Raw genomic sequence first — 13,191 nt, forward strand, 5'->3', positions numbered from 1 at the left:
AACAAAAACTAGGTTCTTTGTAATATTTGGAACATGAAGTACATTTTCCAAGTACTTCATTTTACCATCCTGCATAGACAACAATAACACTTTACCAACATACATAATGGGATGCGCAGTATCATCACCTATTTTTACATAACCTGGTTTTTTCATTTTCTGCATCTCTCTAAATAATTCAGCATGACTGGTTATGTGGTTAGAGGCACCATAATCCACATACCATATATCTTGAGATCTTGACACATCACCTGTTATGGAATTGAGCATGTGCTGCATCACACACAACTTCTCACTTCTGTCATCACCTCCTTGTTTACTAGATGATACATAGTTGTCTTACTACAACTTTCCACTTTTAATGTCATTGTGCTTTTTATAGCAGTCCTTTGCCATGTGCCCTAGTTTTCCACAATAATAGCAATCTGTGCTATTTGCATTCTGATTTCTTTGCCAACCATCTCAACCTCTTTGGCTCCCTCCCTCTGCCTCTAGATTGGCCTCTTCCACACGTGTATGATTGATGTTGTGAATCATTGGATTGTTGTTGTCCATAATTTTGATTTCCTTGTTGACCACCACCTTGGCCTCAACCATGACCTCTACCTCTTCCTCTACTTGAATTGAAGTAGAAGGCCTGTTCTGATGTGTTCTTTCTTTGTGAAGAAGAGTCCTCACATAAAGATTTTTCTTCTATGATCAGCATATAAACCAAGTCCGAAAAGTTGGGAATATTGTCCCTGACTGCAATGGAGGTTTTGAATGGCTTGTACTCTTTGCCAAGCCCATTCAAACAGGCACTCACCAAATCATCATATTTCACTGATACATTGATGGACCCAAGGGATTCAAAACTTACCTTGATCTTTAAAGCATGCTCATTGATAAGCATGCTTTTCTTTTTGACAGTATGCAGCTCTTACTTTAGCTGCAATTTCCTTTCCTTGGTGTTGGTCTAGAATATCTGCACCATATTCTACCACACAACTGCTAGAGTGTTGGCATCCTGTATGTGTCCTATCATCATGCCTGGTGACAATAATTGAAAGCCAATACATGACTTTCCTTGCACCCTTATTCCAATCCTTGAATGCCTTTATGTTTGCTGGAGTGGCATTCTCTTCAGACAACTCAGGAGGCTCCTCATTGTCTCCTTTGACATAGTCCCAAAATCCTTTACCCATAAGGAAATTGGTCATTCTGAACTTCCAAGCATGGAAAATTTTCTTGTCCAGCTTCTCACTAACAATCTAATTGATTCCCTCATCAAACATGTTTTCCTGCAACAAACAATTTTTGTATGCAACTTGTAACATAGCAATATCTTTAGGTGACTACTACTGTGGTACTTTAGCACAACTTGTAGGTCACTAGATCTTACCAAAGTACATGTACATACACCCAATGTCAACAATACATGTGCAAGCACTGTTTGCACTCCCAAAATGCACTGCTGCACTCTACAATAACCAGATTTTGACTAGAGACAGTTCTCAACCAGAACTTCTCGAAACTGTCGCGAAAACACCTTGGAGTGATAGAACGGAGACCAAGAGGAATCCAAAACATGATTCTAGCTGAAAAATTATAGTATAAAGTACTGTGTACCACACAAGCACCTCCAAGCCTACGAAGACAGCTCCTCAATCAGAGATGTGTAGCTCTCGAAGCTATCGAGGGGTGTTGTTCCTAAACCAAGAAGGGAAAGAGATGGTGGTGCTCTTACCTGTGTACCACTTCCTTGCTTGCTTATGTTTGCCTCTTTCTTGCCTCCTTAGCTCTCACACAAATGGGAGCGCTGATACCATAGAGAATGTGGGGGAGAGAGAGAGCTTGAGGTCCCATGCAAGCAAACACACACACACACACACAAGTGAGTGCAAGACATAAGAGAGATGGATGGCTGAATTTTCTTCTATCTTCTTCTCTTCTCTACAACCATATAACTAAAACATAAGAGTACATACATAAAGGGAAAGTACTCTCCTACAACAATATACAAAGTAGTCGGTCTATAGTGTGTGAACCCGACTGTATAAGCTGGTACTGTAACTATGCCATAACTCTAGTACTCCAAAGTGCTGTCACATAGCCTGTCATCCACTAGCAGCATATCAACCATAATTACACCAACCAATGACATAAGTGCAGAAGCTATCACCTAGGTGGGTCATCAATGTCCGTCTCGTAGCACTAGTTAAGCTCAATATCTCAACATGTGCTATACTGAAAGAAAACAGAAGGGTGAGGAGTTGGCCCTTGTTTTTGGATCTTGGCAAAGTAGAGGGTTGCCTAGCTGATGTCTTCGCCTTTCTCAGCCTCTTGCCCGAGCCAACCCATGGCTATTGCTTAGATGTGCAGGGTCTTGTTTTGCAACCACATGGTCTCCAAAAACATTCTGTAACACAAAATGGATGTGGGATTCTTGTGATTTCTAAGCTTATGTTCAGTGTTCATCACTGCTCACGCGATCACCGAAGTGTCTCACCATGTACTCATTCTTGGCTAGGGTGAATTCTGTGAGGCCAAGGAGGGGCAGCTTTAGACGCGTAGCCACTAAGGCCTTCCTGAGCGTTCTTTCATCACTGTGCAAGGTGATTGTCATGCCGGCATATGTAGTTGCCACACTAGGTCTTATGTGTCCGGGTGTATAGGCACTTTGTGCCACACGAGATGAGGAATTTAGCGAGGTGGGTGATGCCTAGCCATTGTTGCACTTTGGCATTCTCGGTGACAATACTGTTGAAGGGTTTGAAGGTCACCATGGCTATGAGCAAGGTAGGTGGTGGGCAAGGGAGAAGAGAGAGAGTTACAGGTGGAGTGAAGGGTTTCATAGGGTGCAGGGTTGAGCGAGAAAAGGCAATGCATGCAAAAAGATAGATACAAGAAAGTTAACTATAGTTTGTGATAATCCAAAAAGAGTTACCGTACTTCGTGTCGTGCGTGATTGCCATGCACCCCTTGAATAATCATGATGGAGGGTTTTCACATCGCTCGACTTCCCAGGCAAATCTATGATGATGGTTTGGACAAGGGCACCCAAATTAATGTGATGGATTTCGAGGTAGTGGGTTAGTGGCGTCGTCACATAAATGAATGGATTAGGTGGCATCGGCCCATTGTACAATTGTAAGCAATTGCCATTGATCAGCTTATGGAAGCACTCCTGCCTTGTGAGCATGCCGAGAAGGAAAGTTGCATCGTAGAACTTTTCCACGATCCAAAAAGCTTTAGCTTCCCCAGATGTGGTGACTGGAACAATAGGACCGGATCTTCTTCCTTGAACAGTCAAAACTTGGAGTGACAGTCAACCCATTTCTTCCTCCACTTCTAGATTACTGTTGTGATGAAGAAGCTCTTGAATCGATCTTCATCCAGCTCGAGGAGCTGATCCTCCACACAATATTGCAAGGACTCTTAGGGCCTTAACTTCTTGGCTATGGTAACCCGAAGTGTAAGGTTCCTCCTCATCCCCAAAAAGATGAATAAGTTCTCCTCTCAGTCCCTCATCCCCAAAAAGATGAATAAGTTCTTCTCTTAGTCCCCTGTAATCATCCCCTATTTCAAAATGCAAGAAAACATTGTTTTCCCTTGTTTTTGACCTAGAGAGAGAAAATATTCTAGAGAGAGATAATTGAAATATTTTTGGATAAGTATTTTCTTCCAGTCGATAGGAAGAGATCCTCTGAAAGAGAAGTTCAAAAAGATTTTTCCACCAATGTGCATTAGAAATTAATTGAAATGTGCACTAGACACCTTAGCCTAAGGGTACCTATGAAAATTATGGATTAAGGTCCAAAGAGTGTTCTAATGGGCCTATAGGATTAATCCAAGTGTTTGAATAAGAAAAATGCAAGAATAAAAGAAAATCCCCCCAAAATGAGTAAATTCTCACATAAGATGAAGAGTTGACTAGTACTGGGATTTATTAGTTAAAAAAAGAAAATTTGACACCTCAAGAGGGTGAGTGGAGCTCATGAAGGAGGCACCTAGAATCACCATCATTACCCCAATTTTTTAATTAAAAAATGAGATATTGCATCTCTCCTCTCATCTCCTTCAAACTAGATCAGAAAAGTGGGCCTAACTAGGATCAAACTAAAGCTGGAAGCTGGAAGCCTCTAGATCCTAGTTGGACTTGGTTGGTGGCCTCCCTTACCTATAAATAGACCTCATATTCCTTTGTATTTTTATCTTAGAGTAATTCTATACTAGTATAATTTTTAATTTAGTGTATTTTCCTCTTCCCTCTTCATTGGCCCTCCATTGTGAAACTTTGGTGCTTCACTAAATCTCTTCTTCTCTTGAAGATTACCCTTTTCCCTTGCTGGCCAAGCCTCTTCCTTGAGGGCTACACAACTTTTGCAACGTAAAGAATCAAGCAAACCAAGGGTAAGCCTAAACAATGAAGTTTATTGCTCTGAGCTTGGAAAGCATTTTATTTTATGAGTTTCCTCTTAAAACCATGCTTTTCTTGATTTATGATGAATTAATGTTTATGTTTAAGCTTAGGTTTATGTATAAACTAATTTTTATGTTAAAAGTGTAATTTTGAACATTCTCAATTCATAGAAAATGCAGGGAAGTTATGGCAAAATTTTATTATTAGAAAATGAGGGTTTACGCATAGTAAATTTTATTCTAAAAGTGTAATTTTAAGCATTCTCATTTCATAGAAAATGTGGGAAAGCTATGGCAAAAATTTTATATGAGTTTATGCATATATTAAATTCTATGCTAAAAGTGTAATTTTAAGCATTCTCACTTCATAGAAAATATAGGGAAGTTATGGTAAAATCTTTATCATTAGAAAATGAAATTTATGCATAAATAATTTTTATATTAAAAGTGAAATTTTGAGTATTATCATTTCATAGAAAATGTGGGGAAGCTTTGGAAAAATTTATATCATTAGAGAATGAATTTATGCATAATAAATTTTATGCTAAAAGTGGAGTTTTGAGCATTATTCATTTATCAAAAAAATAAAGAAGGTTATGCAAACATTTTCTAGATTCATTCACTTTATGAGAATTATGGAAATGATTATGAATATAATTAATTTAGATAAAAATGAATTAGTTTGGGTGCATAAATGCTTTATGGTGAGAAAGAGGAATTATGGGTATAATTGATTTTGTAAATCCCATGAGATCGTATGCATAAATCTTTTATTCAAAAAGAAGAATAGTAAGCATATTTTATTTTGGAAAATTTGAGAAAATAATGTGAAAATATTCATAAGAATGCATCGAGAAAACATGGATAATTTTTAATCAGAAAAAGGAATCATGAACACATTTATCTTTTGAAATTATGAAGTATACGAGAAATGGAATCTTAAGTACATTCTGAACGGGAAAAGGATTTCCCAAAAAAAGACTAGAAACACGCTTAGTTGGATGGATGTAAATACTTGTGAAGACTGACTTATTCCTAGATTTCGTGGGAAAGGAATATGGAATTCTTGAAAGGATCGAGGATCCAAAACTGAACAGAAATTTAGACTTAATCGAGTCGAGAAAAAGATGCCTTTAACTGAGCCAAGTAATGGCCAAGACTTAGAAGTTCTGTCAGTGATGATGAGAAAAGTATAGTAGCTGTACTTTTAACCTACTTGATTGTGGAACAAAAATTCTAATAACTAGATCAAGGAAAGTTGATAATCAAACCTGATTCGCTCAAAGCGAAAAGAGACCATCTTGTTTGTGGAAATTGAGGAATGTTGTGGAGGAGTGATGTGTAGTGATGTGTGGAATGATGTGGGTGATGTGTGGATTGATGTGTGGAGTGATGTGTGGAAGGATATGAAATGTGTGGATTGATGTGGTTGATGTGTGGAATGGTGTGGAGTGATGAGGATTGATGTGAATTGATGTGAGTGATGTGGATTGATGGGGATTAATGTGGTTGATGTGGATTGATATGTGTGGAATGTGTGGAGTAATGTGGATTGGTGTGGATTGATGTGAATTAATGTGGATTGATGTGGGATGATGTGAATTAATGTGGAAATGATGTGGGATAATGTGAATGAATGTGGGATAATGTGAATGAATGTGGGATGATGTGAATGAATGTGGAAATGATGTGGGATATGAATTGATGTGGAATGATGTCAGGTGATGTGAATTGATGTGGAATAATGTCTAAAGATAAGGGATGATGAGAAATGATAAGGAATGATGTGAAGTAATGAGAATTGATGAGGAATGATGTGAAATGATGAAATGATATGGAAAAAATGTGAATTTTGCTCGGAGACTATATTTGCATGTGAAACCTATTTTTTAAAGATTGTTTTATGTTAAGTATGCTAGGGGTGGGGACCTAAGTGGAAAATGTTGGGAGAGTCAAAGAAGGACGTCTCGCGTGGCAAGATCGGTCGAGGTCTTGAGTGGTGAGCTTCCGCCGATGTACGGTGGATGAGGGGCCAAGGAAGTGGCCTATGAGTGGGGCCAAGGAAGTGGCCTATGACTGAAGGGCTAGGTCACCTTCAAAGGAGTCTAGAGGGTGCTGACCATGGTGCTCGAGCTCTGGGTCATCCAAGGATACCCACACGTGCGCCGAGGAAGAAAATGAGTTGGATTTGTTTTCTGAACACGGGCATGGATTTGGTTGATTGGCCTTGCTGGTCTTCAACGGATGAGTTCATGGCTATTTTAAATGGATCTTGTTGGTTAATCTAGCTGATCTTCAACAGAGAGTCTATATGGATTTTATGAGATTATACTCCTAGGTACTATAGCTAGGAACTATTGAAAAGGCCCCTGAGTGAGTAGGTGGTGAGCGTTCTGGTTACCAATGATGCCATAGGTATGCTGAGGAAGGAATGAATGGAATATAGATTTTATGAAAAAATTTTGATTATATTCCTGGGTACTATGGACTAGAAACTATTAAAAAGGCCCCTGAGTAAGCAAGTGGTGAGCATTCTGGTTGCCGATGATGCCATAGATACGCCGAGGAAGGAATGATTGGAAATTGGACTTGGAACTGGAATACTGAGGATTATGATGGAAACACTGTGGTTTTATTGTAATTCTATTTGGAAATAGTGAATCTAAGAAAAGGCAATTTCATATTAGGTGCATAAGTGGCATGTCTATTTAGTTTTTGCATGAGAGTCGGCTAGGGAGTCTAGGAACTCTTTTCCCTGGTACTCGCCGAGACAAAACATAACCAAATTTTTATAATGGATCCTATCAATACAGTGGTTGGGTGGTTGGCTAACCTATGGGATTGGATGGGGTTAGACTGGATCGATGGATTTCATAATAAAATTTAATTTTGTTCAAGTTACGATAGTTGAAGTAAGTCACGGAATAATTCTTGTTCTATGGAAAAGAATCAACGACTGTGCCTCTTTTAATGGGGAAAAAAGTGTTGGTCTCTATGAACCAAGTACAAGTTCCTTCTTTGATATTTCCTTCAAGAAGATTAAAGGGTCCCGTTTCAGTGGTATCAGAGCTTTGGTGTAATTTAATTTTCTTGAAGGCAGTCAAAAGAGGTGAAAGAGACAAAAACAGAGGTGATTTTGGTAATTTTCTTGAATTTAAATTGAAGAAGAACACGTTTAGGGAATTTTGTTTATGTATGGATGAAATAAAGCTTGTTTTTAACCATTGGATAATCAATCTCCATCAATCTATTGCCCAAAGGGTAAAACTAGGTGGAAAACCATTAGTGGGTTTCCCAAAACCATAAAACCATCTTCCTCTTCACTAATCCTCTTCTTAATCTGTCCGTACGGATTGAAAGAGCAAGCAGAGGAGCACGAAGAACCATAATCAGAATTGCTAAACCTTTCCTTTGCTCAGTTTCTATAATAGAGGGATGAGAATTGTTCAAGAGTTCTTTTCAAAAATTACTTTGGTTTTTGTTTATTTTTTCCTCCTCAGTTCATGCGCGCTGGGCGCAAGCTTAAAGTTATATATATATATATATATATATATATATATATATATATATATATATATATATATATATATATATATATAATCCTTCTTCTTCTCCCTCAAATCTTGGCCGGCTGCGCAAAACCCAGGCGGCGTTGAATTTTTTTCTCTCTCTCTCTCCCTCCTTCATACCCGGGCGGCAACGCACTCTGTCTTCATCCGCCGGCCGGCAGTGCCGAGGGCTACGACGAATTCAGGTTGAGGGGAGGAATTTTCAATCACAGATTTACTAATTGGGCTTATTGTGGCTTAAAAGCTTTGTTATTACAAAGCTTATGTTAGCTAAAAGCTTTATTAAGCTTATTAATTAGCATAGAAGCTTCATAGATATATATATATATATATATATATATATATATATAGGCTTTTGACTAAGCTTTAAAAACTTTCAAATAAGCTTTCCAATAAGCTAAAAGCTTTACAAATGAGATCAATAAAATGTTTTACAAAGAAAATATTTTTTGACTATTCCCATCATATTTTATGGAAAAGAATCTCATGTACATATAGTTAGTTTGGATTTCTTCTACAGATTTTTAGAACTTACCTCAAGAGAAATTTTGAGAGTTGTCAAATTCTTGTGAATAATGTTGTTTTCTAAATCCTCATGAAGTACGAATAATATAAACAGCTTGTTAGTGAAGATATCATTAAAATGTTGCTTTAATCTACGACTAGTTTTCTAATTTTAAAAGTACATGGATTATTTCTTGAAAAATTATGCATTTGTGTATTGAGCTAACCTGGTAGGATTCACATCTAGCTCGACATTCCATATGAGATAAGAAACCCTATCTTTTCTCTTGTTTTAAATTTTTCCTATTCCTTTTAATTGTCAGGAAATGGGTAAATATCCGCAGCACCATCATACTATTCAGGAACAGCTTGATTCTCTCTATATTCTTTTGAATTAAGAACGAGAGCATCGGGACAACTTTCAAAGAAAGATTGAACGACATCTGTCTAAAATGAACAAATATATTAAGAAGAAAGTTAAAGCTGTGGAAGCATCTGACATGCATAGCCCGACCAATGACATCGTATCCAAGCTGTCTATTGTCAAATGTTTCAGGTGTAAGATATTGGGACATTATGCTAAATCTTACCCAACTAAAAAGAAGAACCAAATTGCAGCAAACGACATGCTCGACACCGAAGAGGTCAACGCACTCGACACATTAACCAAAGGTGGAGGTATGTGTAAAAAAATTATTTATTGTTTACAATTTCTTGTTTGCTTTTGTATCTGTTTTCTGAATATTCTTTCCTTCTAGACCTAGTTAGAAAACTTTAGCTCCTGAAAAGAATATTAGATACCGTGACCTAACTAGAAAGATTGAGACAAGATTAGCAAAAGTTATCTTCAAGATCTAGTTGCCCAAATTCAAGTAAAAATGATTGCTAGACATTTCATAGAAGATTAAGATCAATTTTAGGATTCAAGAACCAAGAAAGTTTCTCCAATCTTTGATTCAAGTTATCAATTACTTCACCATCAAATTTAGTGATGATGAGAAAAGTAAAAAAATAGCTGTCAAGTGACTAGAAACCAAGCTTAAGTTGTATGCCAATCACAATTACAAAGTTTATAACAATTCAAGTAAAGTTTTATCTAAATTTTCAAGTGTTCTAGTTTAAGATCTATCCGAGTACAAGATTCTTTCAAGTAAAGTTTTGTCTAAATTTTCAAGTGTTCTAGTTTAAGATCTATCCAAGTACAAGATTCTTTCTAGACCAAGAATTGCTAAGTCAAAGATATATTCAACCACAAGATTTAAACCCCTTAAGAACAAGATTTATTCAAGAATTATAATTATGATTAATTAAAGACTAATCTCTCAATTTTCGTCCATTCAAGTATTTTAATCTAAGCCATGATTCATTACTAGTATATCAAGTTCTTGCTATCAACTAGGGCGCAAAATGTCTATCTTTCTTCAAGTTTTGATTTCAAGTTTAAGATTAAGCTTAAGATCAAGATCCCCTTTAGATTTCATTGTTTACAAGTAAGATTCACAAATTCAAGAATTATAAACCTATTCAAAGATTATAATTTTTGAATTTAGTTAGACAATTACAAGATTAAGATTAAGATCAAAAACAAATCTCGAGAATTCATCGAGATTAAGATCAAAAACAAATCCCGAGAATTTAGTTAGACAATTACAAGAATAAGATCAAGAACAAATCCCCAGAATTCATCAAGTTATTGACATTAATGTAAGTGATTATTTTTAAATCTTAAGTTGATAAGAATTTCCATTTCGACCTAATTCATTTTTGGAAATAAGACTTGTATTCTAATTTTGAGGATAAAGAAAAGTTATGTCAGAATGAAAGTTTCAGAGGGAATTAACTACTCTGTCTCAAACTTCTGTTCTTAAGGTAGTGTCGTGTGGAATTAATCTATGGTATGGGACATTAGATTGGTTTTACATAGCTACACCAGACTTATCTATGTCTTCTATCTTTCACCAGCGAGTGTTTGTATGTGGAAGGTACCTCTGTGGTATGGGACACTTAGATCCCTTTTACATGCGTTCACTTGTTTGGTTTTATTTTCAAAAATTGTTTAATGTGATGATCTTGTCCTCCACTTGTGCCATGAAGCCATCCACTCATTGTTTGCGCAACTGAGGACAGTTGATTCCCAACAGGGGGGGACTGTTATGATCCATGTTATTTGACGAATGATAGTCATGGTCATTTAATATTTGATTTATATTTTTTTTTTGTGATGCCTATTTCTCATGAACACGTTAGGATTGATTGATGCGATGTCAATTGATTGTTACTACTGATGTGGTTTATGTTTATGAGTTTAGGTGATGAGGTGTGCAAGGGTACCGATTTAGGTGTTGCAAAGTGCGAGGGTACCGATTTAGGTGTCACACGGATGGTGGATTGAGTCGTGGCGTGTGGACAGATCTCATTCACAATATTTTGTGGCTGTATTATGGCATTTGATATTATTTTGACATCAGTGTGATGTGTGTGTGCGCACACGTCAATTTATTGTACAGTGAGCGTACGAGCACTAGCTGATTTATTTTGTAATGTGCATATGTGCACAAGTTAGATTATTGTATTAGAAAAAAAATGTGCAAACCTTAGAAGGTTTGAGGACAAAGGTTAATTGAGGACAAAGGCTAATTAAATGGCAAAGTCCAAATATGGATGTGTACTTTATTTTTGGCTGAAAGCCTACTTTTGGAATATATCACAAATACCCATGCGAGGAGAAGCCACTCACGTTGGGGGGGGAAGATTGCACCCAGTCTTGTGTTGATGGTGATATTTTTTCTTTCTCTTTCCTTGTGTTGTTTTATGCTTTAATTTTCAATTTAATTCAAGTAGTTGTTTTAATATTTGATATAATTTATGAGTTTTTGATTATTCCCTTCAAGAAGATTAAAGGGTCCCGTCTCATGGTGAGCGTTATGGTTACCAATGATGCCATAGGTATACCGATGAAGGAATGATTGGAAATTAGAATTCAACTGGATATTTTGGAGGATTATGATCAGTGACACTATGGTTTCATTAAAAGATTGTTTTAAAGACAAGTGAATCTATGAAAAAGGCAATTTCATATTGGGTGTATAAGTGGTGTGACTATCTTGAAGTTTGCATGAAGCACCGCCTAGGGGGCCTGGGAACTCTTTTCCCTGGTACCCGGGATAAAACATAACCAAATTCCTAAATGGATTCTATCACTACAATGGTTGGGCGGTTGGCTAACCCATAGGCTGGACTGATGGATCCCTAAAATGAGACTCAATTCTATTATATTACGATAGATGAATTGAATCCCAGATGGTCTTTGTTCTATGGAAAAGAATCAATGGTTGTGCCTCTCTCGACGAGGAAAAAAACATTGGTCTCTATGATCCAAGTGCAAGTCTTTTCCTTAATCTGATCATGTGACTTACGGGCTCGGTCGGATCAGTTTGGTTAGTTAAGGCTCTTGACTACGTTAGAATAAAATTATCCTGGAGGAATCGCCCGTGCTTTCTGGGCGAGGGAAGTTTTTTCGGGTCTGGTTTTGGAAGAAGCGAGGGATTAGTCTCTTGTTCGGATATCCGTGGGCGAGGCCCCGAGTGAGAGGCTCTGCCCTACGCAAGAAGTGCTACTTCTGCTGCTGCTGCTAGCAACCCCGAATTTGTTACGCAGAGGAGGTAGGGATCTTCTTGTTTGTATTGTTTTTTGTTGTGGTGCCTCCTGGGTTTCTTAATAGTTGTTGGCGAGTGAGAACTGGTGGAGAAGCTCTAGGGAGCCACTTAAGGGTAGGTTCTTTATAGAGGTAGGTGCGGATATGGAGCTTGAAGATGAAGAACCTTGTGGTGGTGGTGGTGAAGTGGATGTTGATGTGGTGGTGGTGGTGAAGTGGATGTTGATGTGGAGGGAAGGACATTTGACTGTGTTGATGTTGAGGCTTTTACCTTATGGCATTGAAATGCTTGTGATGTGCTACTGGTCCAATGGATTTGATGTGGAGGTAGTGTTCATGGATTGTAAGAGTGTTGGGTTAAGATTTTTTACCGAGACACTCCTTTATTGAGCTGCTATTATTTAGGGACCCTATCATGCTATTATCTCTTACTACTTTAAGCATATCATGCATGTCCTCAAGGAAATCCTTGACAGACTGAATTTTCTCCTTCTCTAGTCCTATGACTACAGATTGAATTTTGTCCTTCTTTATATGGCAACAGGAGATCTTGGTTAAAAACCATACATCAACATGAATGGGCTAAATCTAGTCTCGCTGAATGTTTTGAACTATTATAAGCAAATTCAAAAAGTGGTGTACTCCTCCCAATTCGATTGCTTTTTACAGACATACACTCGAAGCATGTCTTCTAGCACTTGGTTGGCTCTTTCTATTTGACCATCAGACTTATCCGTACTTACACTCAAAGTAGTATCCAACTTTTTGAAGACTTCCCTCTAAAAGTGACTATCAAACTTCTCATCTCTATTAGAAACTATATCTATGGGTAGGCCATACAGCTTGTAGAGATGTTTGATAAACAATTTAGCTAGCCATCTCTATGGGCAGGCCATATAGCTTGTAGAGATGTTTGAAAAACAAATTAGCTAACTCAGGAGTTTTTACCTCCATTCCTAGTAGGAATAAAATTGATCATTTTAGCAACCTATCTACCACCACCAAAATTGAATCATATCCTTGACCGTTTTACGTAACCTAGTGATAAAATCCATGGAATTA

The sequence above is a fragment of the Cibotium barometz genome, chromosome 3 (assembly GCF_041138505.1).
Source record: "Cibotium barometz isolate CiBa-2024 chromosome 3, ASM4113850v1, whole genome shotgun sequence".
NCBI lineage: Eukaryota > Viridiplantae > Streptophyta > Polypodiopsida > Cyatheales > Cibotiaceae > Cibotium > Cibotium barometz.